Here is a 19,159-nt window from a genome sequence, read left to right on the forward strand (position 1 = left end):
ATAATGAGGTCACGCAATACAAAATTCATAAAATGACAAGACTGCCAACAAAACAATAACATGATGACTATTAAACCTCATTCATTCGGAGTTCAAGGCACCAGAAGAAATGCCCGGTTCATCCGATGGCCTGTTATTGAATTGCCCCCAACCCCCCCCTGAAAAAAAAAAATGCTGCCGAAAATTCTGAAGATGCACTAAGGCTTTATCAGGTAGCTCCATCGCGCTATCACCTGTAAGCCCGTGACGAGCCACCCGTTTTGGAGTGCTGGAAGAACAACACAAATGCAAGCAAGGGGCCGGGGAACACACAGTGCCGTCGGAGCGGCGAGGCGGTTTCTAAAAAGAAAAAAGAAATAAGCCGCGCGGAGCGTGGATTGGACTATCAGCGAATGCATGGGCCGACATTTCAAGTTGCCGCGGGGCAGCGGTGAAGCTCGGAAACTGAAATTACGCAGCCAGGCTATTTTTTTCCCCTAGCGACAGAGGCCTTCCGATTGTTGCCACGACTGCTTTTACGCCCGCTAAAGAGGTGTGCAATTTACAACGCACCATGCCATATGCGATATTTTAACAGGATCGCTTGCCCCATTGTGACTACTCGACGCGCCCCTTCAGGAGGCTCCTGCTGAATTCCACAAGTAGGCTTTCCCGCATAGCGTAGTTTACAAAACGGGATGGCGGAAGTCACTCTCGGAGAGTTATGAAGGCGACAGGACGCATTCTTCGGATGTGGGCATTAAATGTCTAACGTATTACCGAAGGATTAAAAAAAAAACGCGATTTCGCGTTGCGATTGCTTGAAGCGGGCCGTCGGCCATCATGTTCTCCGCACGGGTGATACGTGGGAAAGCCCACTTGGCGAAATCCTCATGAGGTTTTGTGGCGTCGGGACGCCTTGTGGCGTCGGGATGCGGTAGGTCCGCGTTATAAACGGCGGAGAAGGAAGCGGATAGGACCTCTGTATTGTTTTCCTGGAACTTTTAACTCGATTATCGGCTAATTTTCCCAGATATTGTGGTTTTGCCACGGTCAAATTTATGAAAGTATGCGCAGTATCCGATCGCTGGCGAGTATCCGGGAATTTTCGAATATTCGGAAATTCACGAATATCAATTTTCGAATACAAATACGAACAGAATATCAAACATATTCGATTCATATTCGAAATTTCAAATATTCGCACACCCCTAGTAATTAGAGTTCAGCAAAAACACATCTTCTGCTGCTCACCTTCCGCACCATGCACCGAAATCCGGCATTCAGCAGAGTGACGCAGAGGAGGTCGACACGATCGAGAGACAAAACTCTCGGCTGTAGTGGTCGCATACTGCCCGTGATCTTCAAGGTCAAGGCCTCTTGGCAAGTGCAGAGATGAGGACAGCTGGGATACACCATTGCCACGGGTTGGCAAACTTATGAGTATGTCGTGTTTGAGGCCGCCCAGTTCGTGTATCATCTTGAAGTCTGCAGTGGGTAAGACAAAAAAAAATGATGGTCGGCTTGCGTAGTTAGGCGAGATGCCAAATATGTGCACCAGCAGTTGGGTACCGTTGGTAGCCAGACCCGGTATTAAGCATCCGCTGATTATTCTACGTGGCATCGCTCATCCGCAGCTTTTGTCGCAGTGCGGATGTGGTTGATGTCGTCGTAAACTCAAATAAACAAGGCACTTGAAGATTATGTGGACATAAGGGGCTGAAAAGTGATTGCAGAGAAGTGCGTTTTGTAGTTTTGTAAACAGCAGTAAGGCTACATATATTAAAAACAACAATGGGATAGCTCATACTTGTAACCAGAAAAGGCCACCATATTATGGTCGTGGCTACAATACTACTACAGAGGAGCACAGCACGCTGTCCTGTAACGGCAGCACACCATTTAGAGCAGGAATTCGTTTTAAGCATAAGGGTCGGTTTATACACAAATATATATATACATAGCAGACAAGAGAAGCAACTGCCCTCCTGACCAAGGAGCATAGGGGATCTCTTTTTTTTTAGTTTTTCATGAATGGCAGAATAATAAAAGCAGAAGAAAAAAACCACATGCTGCCGGTGGAATCCAAACCCACGACCTACAAATTTCGCGTCCGGTACTCTACCACCTGAACTACGGCGACAGCTGTCCTACCTTCTGCTTTCGAGGGTAATTTATATGCAGTGTAAGCTATCGGGGGTATTTATGTGTAGTGTAACCTAACCTTGAGAGTGTTCACCATTGCCACACACATCCATAGCGGTGTACATAGTACATACTACATTACCGCGAGTGCCACGTAGGAATGTGATCGAACGCTGAGGGCGGAAGCCGTGCGAGAACACTTGTGCAACCTATGGCATTAAGGCTGCCAGATTCGAGGCTGCAAAACTCGAATCTGGCAGCCTTGGTGACATACGTAGCGTAAGAGGGTTCTGGAGGTTAATATATATGTAGGCCGCAGCGATGCTTGATTAGTCTATATATTCTTTGTTCGATCTCTGACTTTCTTGGGAGGGCATTGACGAACCTGCACACCAAATGCCTCGTCAGCCCAAACGTTTTGTTTCGCCTAATCTGGCCTAATCTTGGAGAGTTATCATTATCAGCTGAAATCTATTGAACCCGTCGTAAGCGACTCGTAGCGCCCCCGAAAGAATCGAAATAAAATAGCTGAGCTTTAACTCAGTTATAGCTAATGTGGCGAGCGAAAGACCGGGCTCCATCACTCCACCCAGTCAAGGCCCAATGGCTCTGACTGAAGTGAGCGCAACGAGCCGCGTGCCATATACGGCCAATCAAGTGGTGATGTCGCGTGGTATGGCGGAGGGTCGGCGCAGCGTTGAGCAGCGCAGCGGAGCTCGACTCCAGCTGTGGCCAGTCACGTGGTATGACGTCAGGCGTGTGAGGCCTGGCTCAAGGTCAAAGTGAAACCTTGTTCACTTGAAAGTCTCAGCTCAGAGAGAAGAGCTGCCGCTCCATAAGGACCCCGTCCTTGTTCGCTGCAGCTCTATCTCCTTGTCACAGTGACGTAATTCTGTAGCCGGATTTGGGGACGACGTCGGGAAGCCTGCGGTTGCCCTAACCAGCGCTGGCGCTCAGCTTAGGGGCTGAAACTGTGTTACCAAAGGCAAGAGCTCCGTTCCCGTAGGCGTTCTTGCAGTCAGTGACCATTCACCAACTAGCTCAACTCGCTGGTTTACTGTTTTACTCCCGCAGGGGGCTGAGTGAGACGGTCGTTCTCTCACGGGTTGCAAGTCGAGAGAAAACAAATGAAAGAACTGGAACTGAGGCCAAGCCCGAACTTTAAAGTTTAATTGATTGCATACGGCAATCCCCAAGCAATAACACACTAGTATCCAGCCGTGCGCCACCATACAGCTACAAAAGGAAGCTAAACAGTTTTTTCCGAAACTTCGTAGTTGAAGAAATTCGTCCTGTCGCGAAGATCGAACCCAGATCCACCTCCTGTCCACGGCAGGCAGTCTACCATCTCAGCTAACCTGAAACCCTAGCAGATGGCAGGGCCGGTCCGTCTGCATCAACGATTTCAACGGCTGAGCACGGGTGGTGCTAAGAGTAATTACCCCCTTAGTGTACACTTTGTTTAATGCCAACACTATAATAGCAGGGCTAACATTGGGAGACTGGCTTACCTCCAGACGTAGCACACCCGAGAACAGCTTGCTTGCGCGGTCCATGACGCTTGGCGTTACTTCGCTGGTCTTCCACATCACTGGTCTTCCTACCACGAAGACTATCAAAACTCAAGCCCAGGAATATGCTTGGCGATGTCAGCAAACAGGGACGTCTGGTCCACACCATGCGTTAAGCAGTGGATCATCAGGCTCCAGAAGGTCGTGCATGGGTGTCTGCATCTCTCGGAGCTGCAGGAAACATCATGGTGAGAAAACGCGCTAAACGTGAGCTGGTTGTAATATGACCTCGTTCTCAGCAAAATATCAGAGCGATTCATTACCCAGCTGCTTAGCGGAGGTGCGTGGCCCCGCCATGGCGGCGCGCCACTCGGGCATCAGGTGGTAGCGCATGGCTTAGATGAGCAGCTCCTTGCCCTCCTCGCTCGTGCGGAGCAGTGGCTCCTCACCCACTTTGAATAGCAGGAACTCTCGCCGCATCAGTTGTAGGCGCCACCGTTGCAGTAGCTGGCATTACAGAAATGGAAGCATCTTAGCACCCATCATCAGCATTATCAGTGTTTACTCACACATAATTTATCCTGCCTTTTTTCAACATCACTCTGTCCAAACTCAAACTTCCACTACAATACGCAACAATTCTGGACAGAATCATTTTAAAACGAGAAAAGTTTATGAACGTAATTTTTTCATATAAGATTCTAGTATAACAATCAATATATCCGCCGACCACCCGTCGGCATTCTTAAATTTTTTTTCTTCCCTATTACCGCTTTTGCTATAGGCAAAAGCGTTCCCTTTTGAGTTTCAATGCTAGTCTTCACTGTTCGATGCGATCGATGGAAACGTTAACATTCTACTCTTACACATAAGAAAAATGAACCATTACCTTCAATATTTCTAGAACAGTCTCTTACTATTTTTCAATCTTAAAAATTTTTTTACGAGAACGTTGGGCATGTCGGTACATGAGAATCGATTTATAAAGTGCTTGGCAGCGAAAGAGGAACCAACGTGTCCAGCAATCTAACAGACTGCACAAAGGGAATGCATTTCTGCGAAGCAGGTAAATGGACTTTGCTGTACGAAACTCAATCACTTATGTTAAGGTCAGCCAATATAACTTGATTTTATCAAGTAGACGCATCCACAGAATTCACTCCAAACCAGTTTTAAACCATATGGATCGCAGGTGTATTTGCTCAAATGCTTAGCATCAAACCACTTCATCAGCGGCGCTGTGTCTACACAAAATCCAAACCGAGTATATATTAGTACCACTGAAAGCGGATTATCACCTACATTTCCTGATTTTTGCTCGGATGTCTCATTTTCCCAGAAAACAAATTTACGTCTCCATAAATCTGAGGAGTGACCTTAGTTCGTGCGAATCCCGACACATGGCACACAGCCCTGTAAGGAAGCAATTGCCGCATCGACTTGGCTTCGCGTTTTATCGACAACGCCAAGGACCCACCGTTATGCACCACTCATTGTTTTTCTAGTGGCATATATTTATCTTTACATGCTGACGCCTCAAATAAGGATATGGTGTAGAGAATTCTCAACAAAACTGGACTGCCTGAGTGGAGAAGGATTGGCGTAGTTTAATTTCTGCCTCCTTTATCACTTGTATTATTGAGCGCTCACTTCTACGGGAGCTGTCCACTTCTGTCCTAAAGAATGATAATAAATGGGTGTTGATCTAGATTCAGAACCAGTGGAAATAAAAAAATTAACACCCTGGTTTGTGCATGGTCAGTTCTTCAACTAGTAGATTACAATAACAAGAAGTAAACCAAACTAACTAGCCAATACACTGCAAAAGTATGCAACAAAGGAACTGCTACGTATACGCACAGCGGCAAAGCCCCCAATCATCGCGTCGTGCCATGTCTCCGTATTCTCGAACTTAACAACGCGCCGCAGCTAGCGCGACATTCTCAGCAGCAACCAAAACTCAATCCTGAATAAACCTGATTTCCTTTTTGGTTCTGATTTCACAAAATGCCCAAGAATGTCAGAAACGATAGCTGCTTACTTGCGGACAACTGGAGACAAAGGGACGCAACGCCTCTGGGGCTATGAACAAGTTGTCTATTCCAGCGTCAGGGGCACTGGCAATGAGACTCTTCAACTGCGCCTGGCTGGAGACGCGAAGCCTTTCCCAACCTTCCGGTAGCGTCTGCAGTCTGAGCTCGTAGTGGAGGACGAGATCGTCTGCCGACCGGTACCAGTTGCCCAAGTTCACGACGTAGTCACTTTTGTGCCCAGTCACCATTGCGTGAGCATCGGCAAGGAATTCTGGGCGGAAAAGGCGGACTCGAAGGCGTAGAGGTTGTCCAGGCCACCCAGTTCGTGTATTATCTTGTGGTCTGCAGTGGGTAAGAGACAAAAAATGATGGTCCATTTGCGTTTTTCGGCGAGACACGAATTAGCTAGGTGCGCTAGAAGTTCGGTTTTCACTTGGGCTCTGCCGTTCAGATTCAGTGTTCACAGATGGCAGTTGCTGAGTTAGCAATAATGGGATAATGTCCATATATGCAATGCAGCGAGCGATGAAAAGAATAATGATAGAGTTAATGACATCTTAGTCGAAATCAAGAGCTAAAAATGAGCTTGTTCAGGGCATGTAACGTGAAGGGAAGATAAGCGCCGATCGTTAAAGGTAGCGGACTGGTTACAAAGAGAAGGCAAGCGATGCAGGGATCGGAAGAAAGTTAGGTGGGCAGATGAGATAAAGAAGTCTGCAGGGATATGTTCCCCGCAGCTGCCAAAGGATAGGTTAATTCGAGAGACATGGGAGAGGCCTTTCCCCTGGAGTGGGTGGAGTGAGGCTGATGTTGATCTTGATGCAGCATTTGCATAATCCCGTGTAGCCGCTTCTCCCCTATGCGCCCTGTGCCACGTCGCCTTGCGTGGCAGCCAGAAAATCCGCGTTAAAGAAATTGCGCAGCGCTTTCAAAATTATGGCATTCAAGTTTTACCGACATGGAAGTTCTGCAGCTAAGGCACTAAAAAAAAAAACAAGAGTGCCGTGAAAGCTAGTGCCCAGTGAATAGTCAGAAAACCACACATAATATAGGTGGGAGGTGGGTTAATAATGGGATCAGAATCGAGATTGGTACGCCACAGTGAGCTTCTAGCCATGAGGAACGCATGCCAGCTACTCATGCTGACCATTCGCCACAAGATGAAGCTATGCTGCCTTCAGTAATTAGTAGGGGTGTGCGAATATTGAAATTTTCAAATACGAATCGAATACGAATATGAAGAAAAAATGGCTTCGAATATCGAATCGAATATCGAATATCTGTTCAGCGCAAAAAAAAATTTCAGAAAACAATGAGCAAGCAAACGTTGTTGCCCTTATTTTTTTCAAAATGGTGTATGGTCTTCGAAATGGTGTATGGTCTTTGCAACTAAAATAAACAAAACAAGACTGCCTCAGTACCATATAAAAAACATGATGTGCACAGAAATGTATACTACTTGATTAGACAGCATAAAAGTATCCAAACTATAATGAGGTCACGCAATACAAAATTCATAAAATGACAAGACTGCCAACAAAACAATAACATGATGACTATTAAACCTCATTCATTCGGAGTTCAAGGCACCAGAAGAAATGCCCGGTTCATCCGATGGCCTGTTATTGAATTGCCCCCAACCCCCCCCTGAAAAAAAAAAATGCTGCCGAAAATTCTGAAGATGCACTAAGGCTTTATCAGGTAGCTCCATCGCGCTATCACCTGTAAGCCCGTGACGAGCCACCCGTTTTGGAGTGCTGGAAGAACAACACAAATGCAAGCAAGGGGCCGGGGAACACACAGTGCCGTCGGAGCGGCGAGGCGGTTTCTAAAAAGGAAAAAGAAATAAGCCGCGCGGAGCGTGGATTGGACTATCAGCGAATGCATGGGCCGACATTTCAAGTTGCCGCGGGGCAGCGGTGAAGCTCGGAAACTGAAATTACGCAGCCAGGCTATTTTTTTCCCCTAGCGACAGAGGCCTTCCGATTGTTGCCACGACTGCTTTTACGCCCGCTAAAGAGGTGTGCAATTTACAACGCACCATGCCATATGCGATATTTTAACAGGATCGCTTGCCCCATTGTGACTACTCGACGCGCCCCTTCAGGAGGCTCCTGCTGAATTCCACAAGTAGGCTTTCCCGCATAGCGTAGTTTACAAAACGGGATGGCGGAAGTCACTCTCGGAGAGTTATGAAGGCGACAGGACGCATTCTTCGGATGTGGGCATTAAATGTGTAACGTATTACCTAAGGATTAAAAAAAAAAACGCGATTTCGCGTTGCGATTGCTTGAAGCGGGCCGTCGGCCATCATGTTCTCCGCACGGGTGATACGTGGGAAAGCCCACTTGGCGAAATCCTCATCAGGTTTTGTGGCGTCGGGACGCCTTGTGGCGTCGGGATGCGGTAGGTCCGCGTTATAAACGGCGGAGAAGGAAGCGGATAGGACCTCTGTATTGTTTTCCTGGAACTTTTAACTCGATTATCGGCTAATTTTCCCAGATATTGTGGTTTTGCCACGGTCAAATTTATGAAAGTATGCGCAGTATCCGATCGCTGGCGAGTATCCGGGAATTTTCGAATATTCGGAAATTAACGAATATCAATTTTCGAATACTAATACGAACAGAATATCAAACATATTCGATTCATATTCGAAATTTCAAATATTCGCACACCCCTAGTAATTAGAGTTCAGCAAAAACACATCTTCTGCTGCTCACCTTCCGCACCATGCACCGAAATCCGGCATTCAGCAGAGTGACGCAGAGGAGGTCGACACGATCGAGAGACAAAACTCTCGGCTGTAGTGGTCGCATACTGCCCGTGATCTTCAAGGTCAAGGCCTCTTGGCAAGTGCAGAGATGAGGACAGCTGGGATACACCATTGCCACGGGTTGGCAAACTTATGAGTATGTCGTGTTTGAGGCCGCCCAGTTCGTGTATCATCTTGAAGTCTGCAGTGGGTAAGACAAAAAAAAATGATGGTCGGCTTGCGTAGTTAGGCGAGATGCCAAATATGTGCACCAGCAGTTGGGTACCGTTGGTAGCCAGACCCGGTATTAAGCATCCGCTGATTATTCTACGTGGCATCGCTCATCCGCAGCTTTTGTCGCAGTGCGGATGTGGTTGATGTCGTCGTAAACTCAAATAAACAAGGCACTTGAAGATTATGTGGACATAAGGGGCTGAAAAGTGATTGCAGAGAAGTGCGTTTTGTAGTTTTGTAAACAGCAGTAAGGCTACATATATTAAAAACAACAATGGGATAGCTCATACTTGTAACCAGAAAAGGCCACCATATTATGGTCGTGGCTACAATACTACTACAGAGGAGCACAGCACGCTGTCCTGTAACGGCAGCACACCATTTAGAGCAGGAATTCGTTTTAAGCATAAGGGATATTCGGTTTATACACAAATATATATATACATAGCAGACAAGAGAAGCAACTGCCCTCCTGACCAAGGAGCATAGGGGATCTCTTTTTTTTTAGTTTTTCATGAATGGCAGAATAATAAAAGCAGAAGAAAAAAACCACATGCTGCCGGTGGAATCCAAACCCACGACCTACAAATTTCGCGTCCGGTACTCTACCACCTGAACTACGGCGACAGCTGTCCTATCTTCTGCTTTCGAGGGTATTTATATGCAGTGTAAGCTATCGGGGGTATTTATGTGTAGTGTAACCTAACCTTGAGAGTGTTCACCATTGCCACACACATCCATAGCGGTGTACATAGTACATACTACATTACCGCGAGTGCCACGTAGGAATGTGATCGAACGCTGAGGGCGGAAGCCGTGCGAGAACACTTGTGCAACCTACGGCATTAAGGCTGCCAGATTCGAGGCTGCAAAACTCGAATCTGGCAGCCTTGGTGACATACGTAGCGTAAGAGGGTTCTGGAGGTTAATATATATGTAGGCCGCAGCGATGCTTGATTAGTCTATATATTCTTTGTTCGATCTCTGACTTTCTTGGGAGGGCATTGACGAACCTGCACACCAAATGCCTCGTCAGCCCAAACGTTTTGTTTCGCCTAATCTGGCCTAATCTTGGAGAGTTATCATTATCAGCTGAAATCTATTGAACCCGTCGTAAGCGACTCGTAGCGCCCCCGAAAGAATCGAAATAAAATAGCTGAGCTTTAACTCAGTTATAGCTAATGTGGCGAGCGAAAGACCGGGCTCCATCACTCCACCCAGTCAAGGCCCAATGGCTCTGACTGAAGTGAGCGCAACGAGCCGCGTGCCATATACGGCCAATCAAGTGGTGATGTCGCGTGGTATGGCGGAGGGTCGGCGCAGCGTTGAGCAGCGCAGCGGAGCTCGACTCCAGCTGTGGCCAGTCACGTGGTATGACGTCAGGCGTGTGAGGCCTGGCTCAAGGTCAAAGTGAAACCTTGTTCACTTGAAAGTCTCAGCTCAGAGAGAGGAGCTGCCGCTCCATAAGGACCCCGTCCTTGTTCGCTGCAGCTCTATCTCCTTGTCACAGTGACGTAATTCTGTAGCCGGATTTGGGGAGGACGTCGGGAAGCCTGCGGTTGCCCTAACCAGCGCTGGCGCTTAGCTTAGGGGCTGAAACTGGGTTACCAAAGGCAAGAGCTCCGTTCCCGTAGGCGTTCTTGCAGTCAGTGACCATTCACCAACTAGCTCAACTCGCTGGTTTACTGTTTTACTCCCGCAGGGGGCTGAGTGAGACGGTCGTTCTCTCACGGGTTGCAAGTCGAGAGAAAACAAATGAAAGAACTGGAACTGAGGCCAAGCCCGAACTTTAAAGTTTAATTGATTGCATACGGCAATCCCCAAGCAATAACATACTAGTATCCAGCCGTGCGCCACCATACAGCTACAAAAGGAAGCTAAACAGTTTTTTCCGAAACTTCGTAGTTGAAGAAATTCGTCCTGTCGCGAAGATCGAACCCAGATCCACCTCCTGTCCACGGCAGGCAGTCTACCATCTCAGCTAACCTGAAACCCTAGCAGATGGCAGGGCCGGTCCGTCTGCATCAACGATTTCAACGGCTGAGCACGGGTGGTGCTAAGAGTAATTACCCCCTTAGTGTACACTTTGTTTAATGCCAAAACTATAATAGCAGGGCTAACATTGGGAGACTGGCTTACCTCCAGACGTAGCACACCCGAGAACAGCTTGCTTGCGCGGTCCATGACGCTTGGCGTTACTTCGCTGGTCTTCCACATCACTGGTCTTCCTACCACGAAGACTATCAAAACTCAAGCCCAGGAATATGCTTGGCGATGTCAGCAAACAGGGACGTCTGGTCCACACCATGCGTTAAGCAGTGGATAATCAGGCTCCAGAAGGTCGTGCATGGGTGTCTGCATCTCTCGGAGCTGCAGGAAACATCATGGTGAGAAAACGCGCTAAACGTGAGCTGGTTGTAATATGACCTCGTTCTCAGCAAAATATCAGAGCGATTCATTACCCAGCTGCTTAGCGGAGGTGCGTGGCCCCGCCATGGCGGCGCGCCACTCGGGCATCAGGTGGTAGCGCATGGCTTAGATGAGCAGCTCCTTGCCCTCCTCGCTCGTGCGGAGCAGTGGCTCCTCACCCACTTTGAATAGCAGGAACTCTCGCCGCATCAGTTGTAGGCGCCACCGTTGCAGTAGCTGGCATTACAGAAATGGAAGCATCTTAGCACCCATCATCAGCATTATCAGTGTTTACTCACACATAATTTATCCTGCCTTTTTTCAACATCACTCTGTCCAAACTCAAACTTCCACTACAATACGCAACAATTCTGGACAGAATCATTTTAAAACGAGAAAAGTTTATGAACGTAATTTTTTCATATAGGATTCTAGTATAACAATCAATATATCCGCCGACCACCCGTCGGCATTCTTAAATTTTTTTTCTTCCCTATTACCGCTTTTGCTATAGCCAAAAGCGTTCCCTTTTGAGTTTCAATGCTAGTCTTCACTGTTCGATGCGATCGATGGAAACGTTAACATTCTACTCTTACACATAAGAAAAATGAACCATTACCTTCAATATTTCTAGAACAGTCTCTTACTATTTTTCAATCTTAAAAATTTTTTTACGAGAACGTTGGGCATGTCGGTACATGAGAATCGATTTATAAAGTGCTTGGCAGCGAAAGAGGAACCAACGTGTCCAGCAATCTAACAGACTGCACAAAGGGAATGCATTTCTGCGAAGCAGGTAAATGGACTTTGCTGTACGAAACTCAATCACTTATGTTAAGGTCCGCCAATATAACTTGATTTTATCAAGTAGACGCATCCACAGAATTCACTCCAAACCAGTTTTAAACCATATGGATCGCAGGTGTATTTGCTCAAATGCTTAGCATCAAACCACTTCATCAGCGGCGCTGTGTCTACACAAAATCCAAACCGAGTATATATTAGTACCACTGAAAGCGGATTATCACCTACATTTCCTGATTTTTGCTCGGATGTCTCATTTTCCCAGAAAACAAATTTACGTCTCCATAAATCTGAGGAGTGACCTTAGTTCGTGCGAATCCCGACACATGGCACACAGCCCTGTAAGGAAGCAATTGCCGCATCGACTTGGCTTCGCGTTTTATCGACAACGCCAAGGACCCACCGTTATGCACCACTCATTGTTTTTCTAGTGGCATATATTTATCTTTACATGCTGACGCCTCAAATAAGGATATGGTGTAGAGAATTCTCAACAAAACTGGACTGCCTGAGTGGAGAAGGATTGGCGTAGTTTAATTTCTGCCTCCTTTATCACTTGTATTATTGAGCGCTCACTTCTACGGGAGCTGTCCACTTCTGTCCTAAAGAATGATAATAAATGGGTGTTGATCTAGATTCAGAACCAGTGGAAATAAAAAAATTAACACCCTGGTTTGTGCATGGTCAGTTCTTCAACTAGTAGATTACAATAACAAGAAGTAAACCAAACTAACTAGCCAATACACTGCAAAAGTATGCAACAAAGGAACTGCTACGTATACGCACAGCGGCAAAGCCCCCAATCATCGCGTCGTGCCATGTCTCCGTATTCTCGAACTTAACAACGCGCCGCAGCTAGCGCGACATTCTCAGCAGCAACCAAAACTCAATCCTGAATAAACCTGATTTCCTTTTTGGTTCTGATTTCACAAAATGCCCAAGAATGTCAGAAACGATAGCTGCTTACTTGCGGACAACTGGAGACAAAGGGACGCAACGCCTCTGGGGCTATGAACAAGTTGTCTATTCCAGCGTCAGGGGCACTGGCAATGAGACTCTTCAACTGCGCCTGGCTGGAGACGCGAAGCCTTTCCCAACCTTCCGGTAGCGTCTGCAGTCTGAGCTCGTAGTGGAGGACGAGATCGTCTGCCGACCGGTACCAGTTGCCCAAGTTCACGACGTAGTCACTTTTGTGCCCAGTCACCATTGCGTGAGCATCGGCAAGGAATTCTGGGCGGAAAAGGCGGACTCGAAGGCGTAGAGGTTGTCCAGGCCACCCAGTTCGTGTATTATCTTGTGGTCTGCAGTGGGTAAGAGACAAAAAATGATGGTCCATTTGCGTTTTTCGGCGAGACACGAATTAGCTAGGTGCGCTAGAAGTTCGGTTTTCACTTGGGCTCTGCCGTTCAGATTCAGTGTTCACAGATGGCAGTTGCTGAGTTAGCAATAATGGGATAATGTCCATATATGCAATGCAGCGAGCGATGAAAAGAATAATGATAGAGTTAATGACATCTTAGTCGAAATCAAGAGCTAAAAATGAGCTTGTTCAGGGCATGTAACGTGAAGGGAAGATAAGCGCCGATCGTTAAAGGTAGCGGACTGGTTACAAAGAGAAGGCAAGCGATGCAGGGATCGGAAGAAAGTTAGGTGGGCAGATGAGATAAAGAAGTCTGCAGGGATATGTTCCCCGCAGCTGCCAAAGGATAGGTTAATTCGAGAGACATGGGAGAGGCCTTTCCCCTGGAGTGGGTGGAGTGAGGCTGATGTTGATCTTGATGCAGCATTTGCATAATCCCGTGTAGCCGCTTCTCCCCTATGCGCCCTGTGCCACGTCGCCTTGCGTGGCAGCCAGAAAATCCGCGTTAAAGAAATTGCGCAGCGCTTTCAAAATTATGGCATTCAAGTTTTACCGACATGGAAGTTCTGCAGCTAAGGCACTAAAAAAAAAAACAAGAGTGCCGTGAAAGCTAGTGCCCAGTGAATAGTCAGAAAACCACACATAATATAGGTGGGAGGTGGGTTAATAATGGGATCAGAATAGAGATTGGTACGCCACAGTGAGCTTCTAGCCATGAGGAACGCATGCCAGCTACTCATGCTGACCATTCGCCACAAGATGAAGCTATGCTGCCTTCAGTAATTAGTAGGGGTGTGCGAATATTGAAATTTTCAAATACGAATCGAATACGAATATGAAGAAAAAATGGCTTCGAATATCGAATCGAATATCGAATATCTGTTCAGCGCAAAAAAAAATTTCAGAAAACAATGAGCAAGCAAACGTTGTTGCCCTTATTTTTTTCAAAATGGTGTATGGTCTTCGAAATGATGTATGGTCTTTGCAACTAAAATAAACAAAACAAGACTGCCTCAGTACCATATAAAAAACATGATGTGCACAGAAATGTATACTACTTGATTAGACAGCATAAAAGTATCCAAACTATAATGAGGTCACGCAATACAAAATTCATAAAATGACAAGACTGCCAACAAAACAATAACATGATGACTATTAAACCTCATTCATTCGGAGTTCAAGGCACCAGAAGAAATGCCCGGTTCATCCGATGGCCTGTTATTGAATTGCCCCCAACCCCCCCCTGAAAAAAAAAAATGCTGCCGAAAATTCTGAAGATGCACTAAGGCTTTATCAGGTAGCTCCATCGCGCTATCACCTGTAAGCCCGTGACGAGCCACCCGTTTTGGAGTGCTGGAAGAACAACACAAATGCAAGCAAGGGGCCGGGGAACACACAGTGCCGTCGGAGCGGCGAGGCGGTTTCTAAAAAGGAAAAAGAAATAAGCCGCGCGGAGCGTGGATTGGACTATCAGCGAATGCATGGGCCGACATTTCAAGTTGCCGCGGGGCAGCGGTGAAGCTCGGAAACTGAAATTACGCAGCCAGGCTATTTTTTTCCCCTAGCGACAGAGGCCTTCCGATTGTTGCCACGACTGCTTTTACGCCCGCTAAAGAGGTGTGCAATTTACAACGCACCATGCCATATGCGATATTTTAACAGGATCGCTTGCCCCATTGTGACTACTCGACGCGCCCCTTCAGGAGGCTCCTGCTGAATTCCACAAGTAGGCTTTCCCGCATAGCGTAGTTTACAAAACGGGATGGCGGAAGTCACTCTCGGAGAGTTATGAAGGCGACAGGACGCATTCTTCGGATGTGGGCATTAAATGTGTAACGTATTACCTAAGGATTAAAAAAAAAAACGCGATTTCGCGTTGCGATTGCTTGAAGCGGGCCGTCGGCCATCATGTTCTCCGCACGGGTGATACGTGGGAAAGCCCACTTGGCGAAATCCTCATCAGGTTTTGTGGCGTCGGGACGCCTTGTGGCGTCGGGATGCGGTAGGTCCGCGTTATAAACGGCGGAGAAGGAAGCGGATAGGACCTCTGTATTGTTTTCCTGGAACTTTTAACTCGATTATCGGCTAATTTTCCCAGATATTGTGGTTTTGCCACGGTCAAATTTATGAAAGTATGCGCAGTATCCGATCGCTGGCGAGTATCCGGGAATTTTCGAATATTCGGAAATTAACGAATATCAATTTTCGAATACTAATACGAACAGAATATCAAACATATTCGATTCATATTCGAAATTTCAAATATTCGCACACCCCTAGTAATTAGAGTTCAGCAAAAACACATCTTCTGCTGCTCACCTTCCGCACCATGCACCGAAATCCGGCATTCAGCAGAGTGACGCAGAGGAGGTCGACACGATCGAGAGACAAAACTCTCGGCTGTAGTGGTCGCATACTGCCCGTGATCTTCAAGGTCAAGGCCTCTTGGCAAGTGCAGAGATGAGGACAGCTGGGATACACCATTGCCACGGGTTGGCAAACTTATGAGTATGTCGTGTTTGAGGCCGCCCAGTTCGTGTATCATCTTGAAGTCTGCAGTGGGTAAGACAAAAAAAAATGATGGTCGGCTTGCGTAGTTAGGCGAGATGCCAAATATGTGCACCAGCAGTTGGGTACCGTTGGTAGCCAGACCCGGTATTAAGCATCCGCTGATTATTCTACGTGGCATCGCTCATCCGCAGCTTTTGTCGCAGTGCGGATGTGGTTGATGTCGTCGTAAACTCAAATAAACAAGGCACTTGAAGATTATGTGGACATAAGGGGCTGAAAAGTGATTGCAGAGAAGTGCGTTTTGTAGTTTTGTAAACAGCAGTAAGGCTACATATATTAAAAACAACAATGGGATAGCTCATACTTGTAACCAGAAAAGGCCACCATATTATGGTCGTGGCTACAATACTACTACAGAGGAGCACAGCACGCTGTCCTGTAACGGCAGCACACCATTTAGAGCAGGAATTCGTTTTAAGCATAAGGGATATTCGGTTTATACACAAATATATATATACATAGCAGACAAGAGAAGCAACTGCCCTCCTGACCAAGGAGCATAGGGGATCTCTTTTTTTTTAGTTTTTCATGAATGGCAGAATAATAAAAGCAGAAGAAAAAAACCACATGCTGCCGGTGGAATCCAAACCCACGACCTACAAATTTCGCGTCCGGTACTCTACCACCTGAACTACGGCGACAGCTGTCCTATCTTCTGCTTTCGAGGGTATTTATATGCAGTGTAAGCTATCGGGGGTATTTATGTGTAGTGTAACCTAACCTTGAGAGTGTTCACCATTGCCACACACATCCATAGCGGTGTACATAGTACATACTACATTACCGCGAGTGCCACGTAGGAATGTGATCGAACGCTGAGGGCGGAAGCCGTGCGAGAACACTTATGCAACCTATGGCATTAAGGCTGCCAGATTCGAGGCTGCAAAACTCGAATCTGGCAGCCTTGGTGACATACGTAGCGTAAGAGGGTTCTGGAGGTTAATATATATGTAGGCCGCAGCGATGCTTGATTAGTCTATATATTCTTTGTTCGATCTCTGACTTTCTTGGGAGGGCATTGACGAACCTGCACACCAAATGCCTCGTCAGCCCAAACGTTTTGTTTCGCCTAATCTGGCCTAATCTTGGAGAGTTATCATTATCAGCTGAAATCTATTGAACCCGTCGTAAGCGACTCGTAGCGCCCCCGAAAGAATCGAAATAAAATAGCTGAGCTTTAACTCAGTTATAGCTAATGTGGCGAGCGAAAGACCGGGCTCCATCACTCCACCCAGTCAAGGCCCAATGGCTCTGACTGAAGTGAGCGCAACGAGCCGCGTGCCATATACGGCCAATCAAGTGGTGATGTCGCGTGGTATGGCGGAGGGTCGGCGCAGCGTTGAGCAGCGCAGCGGAGCTCGACTCCAGCTGTGGCCAGTCACGTGGTATGACGTCAGGCGTGTGAGGCCTGGCTCAAGGTCAAAGTGAAACCTTGTTCACTTGAAAGTCTCAGCTCAGAGAGAAGAGCTGCCGCTCCATAAGGACCCCGTCCTTGTTCGCTGCAGCTCTATCTCCTTGTCACAGTGACGTAATTCTGTAGCCGGATTTGGGGAGGACGTCGGGAAGCCTGCGGTTGCCCTAACCAGCGCTGGCGCTCAGCTTAGGGGCTGAAACTGTGTTACCAAAGGCAAGAGCTCCGTTCCCGTAGGCGTTCTTGCAGTCAGTGACCATTCACCAACTAGCTCAACTCGCTGGTTTACTGTTTTACTCCCGCAGGGGGCTGAGTGAGACGGTCGTTGTCTAACGGGTTGCAAGTCGAGAGAAAACAAATGAAAGAACTGGAACTGAGGCCAAGCCCGAACTTTAAAGTTTAATTGATTGCATACGGCAATCCCCAAGCAATAACACACTAGTATCCAGCCGTGCGCCACCATACAGCTACAAAAGGAAGCTAAACAGTTTTTTCCGAAACTTCGTAGTTGAAGAAATTCGTCCTGTCGCGAAGATCGAACCCAGATCCACCTCCTGTCCACGGCAGGCAGTCTACCATCTCAGCTAACCTGAAACCCTAGCAGATGGCAGGGCCGGTCCGTCTGCATCAACGATTTCAACGGCTGAGCACGGGTGGTGCTAAGAGTAATTACCCCCTTAGTGTACACTTTGTTTAATGCCAAAACTATAATAGCAGGGCTAACATTGGGAGACTGGCTTACCTCCAGACGTAGCACACCCGAGAACAGCTTGCTTGCGCGGTCCATGACGCTTGGCGTTACTTCGCTGGTCTTCCACATCACTGGTCTTCCTACCACGAAGACTATCAAAACTCAAGCCCAGGAATATGCTTGGCGATGTCAGCAAACAGGGACGTCTGGTCCACACCATGCGTTAAGCAGTGGATAATCAGGCTCCAGAAGGTCGTGCATGGGTGTCTGCATCTCTCGGAGCTGCAGGAAACATCATGGTGAGAAAACGCGCTAAACGTGAGCTGGTTGTAATATGACCTCGTTCTCAGCAAAATATCAGAGCGATTCATTACCCAGCTGCTTAGCGGAGGTGCGTGGCCCCGCCATGGCGGCGCGCCACTCGGGCATCAGGTGGTAGCGCATGGCTTAGATGAGCAGCTCCTTGCCCTCCTCGCTCGTGCGGAGCAGTGGCTCCTCACCCACTTTGAATAGCAGGAACTCTCGCCGCATCAGTTGTAGGCGCCACCGTTGCAGTAGCTGGCATTACAGAAATGGAAGCATCTTAGCACCCATCATCAGCATTATCAGTGTTTACTCACACATAATTTATCCTGCCTTTTTTCAACATCACTCTGTCCAAACTCAAACTTCCACTACAATACGCAACAATTCTGGACAGAATCATTTTAAAACGAGAAAAGTTTATGAACGTAATTTTTTCATATAGGATTCTAGTATAACAATCAATATATCCGCCGACCACCCGTCGGCATTCTTAAATTTTTTTTCTTCCCTATTACCGCTTTTGCTATAGCCAAAAGCGTTCCCTTTTGAGTTTCAATGCTAGTCTTCACTGTTCGATGCGATCGATGGAAACGTTAACATTCTACTCTTACACATAAGAAAAATGAACCATTACCTTCAATATTTCTAGAACAGTCTCTTACTATTTTTCAATCTTAAAAATTTTTTTACGAGAACGTTGGGCATGTCGGTACATGAGAATCGATTTATAAAGTGCTTGGCAGCGAAAGAGGAACCAACGTGTCCAGCAATCTAACAGACTGCACAAAGGGAATGCATTTCTGCGAAGCAGGTAAATGGACTTTGCTGTACGAAACTCAATCACTTATGTTAAGGTCCGCCAATATAACTTGATTTTATCAAGTAGACGCATCCACAGAATTCACTCCAAACCAGTTTTAAACCATATGGATCGCAGGTGTATTTGC

At 47.0% G+C, this 19,159-nt stretch overlaps 1 protein-coding gene across 3 annotated transcripts in view; it reads right to left on the reverse strand.

Annotated features, from left to right (window-relative positions):
* Nucleotides 1-19,159, reverse strand: part of LOC144113556 (kelch-like protein 17) — a 76,956-nt gene that overhangs the window by 30,256 nt on the left and 27,541 nt on the right. For all 3 annotated transcript variants that reach the window (XM_077646692.1, XM_077646691.1, XM_077646690.1), the window contains exons 12-22: nucleotides 18,281-18,464; nucleotides 17,958-18,188; nucleotides 15,553-15,786; nucleotides 12,838-13,171; nucleotides 11,120-11,303; nucleotides 10,797-11,027; nucleotides 8,392-8,625; nucleotides 5,677-6,010; nucleotides 3,959-4,142; nucleotides 3,636-3,866; nucleotides 1,234-1,467 (exon numbers count right to left, since the gene is read on the reverse strand). The gene's annotated coding sequence lies outside the window, so the exon portion shown is untranslated. The remainder of the gene's footprint in view (nucleotides 1-1,233; nucleotides 1,468-3,635; nucleotides 3,867-3,958; nucleotides 4,143-5,676; nucleotides 6,011-8,391; nucleotides 8,626-10,796; nucleotides 11,028-11,119; nucleotides 11,304-12,837; nucleotides 13,172-15,552; nucleotides 15,787-17,957; nucleotides 18,189-18,280; nucleotides 18,465-19,159) is intronic.

Source organism: Amblyomma americanum, chromosome 1, assembly GCF_052857255.1.
Source record: "Amblyomma americanum isolate KBUSLIRL-KWMA chromosome 1, ASM5285725v1, whole genome shotgun sequence".
Taxonomy (NCBI): domain Eukaryota; kingdom Metazoa; phylum Arthropoda; class Arachnida; order Ixodida; family Ixodidae; genus Amblyomma; species Amblyomma americanum.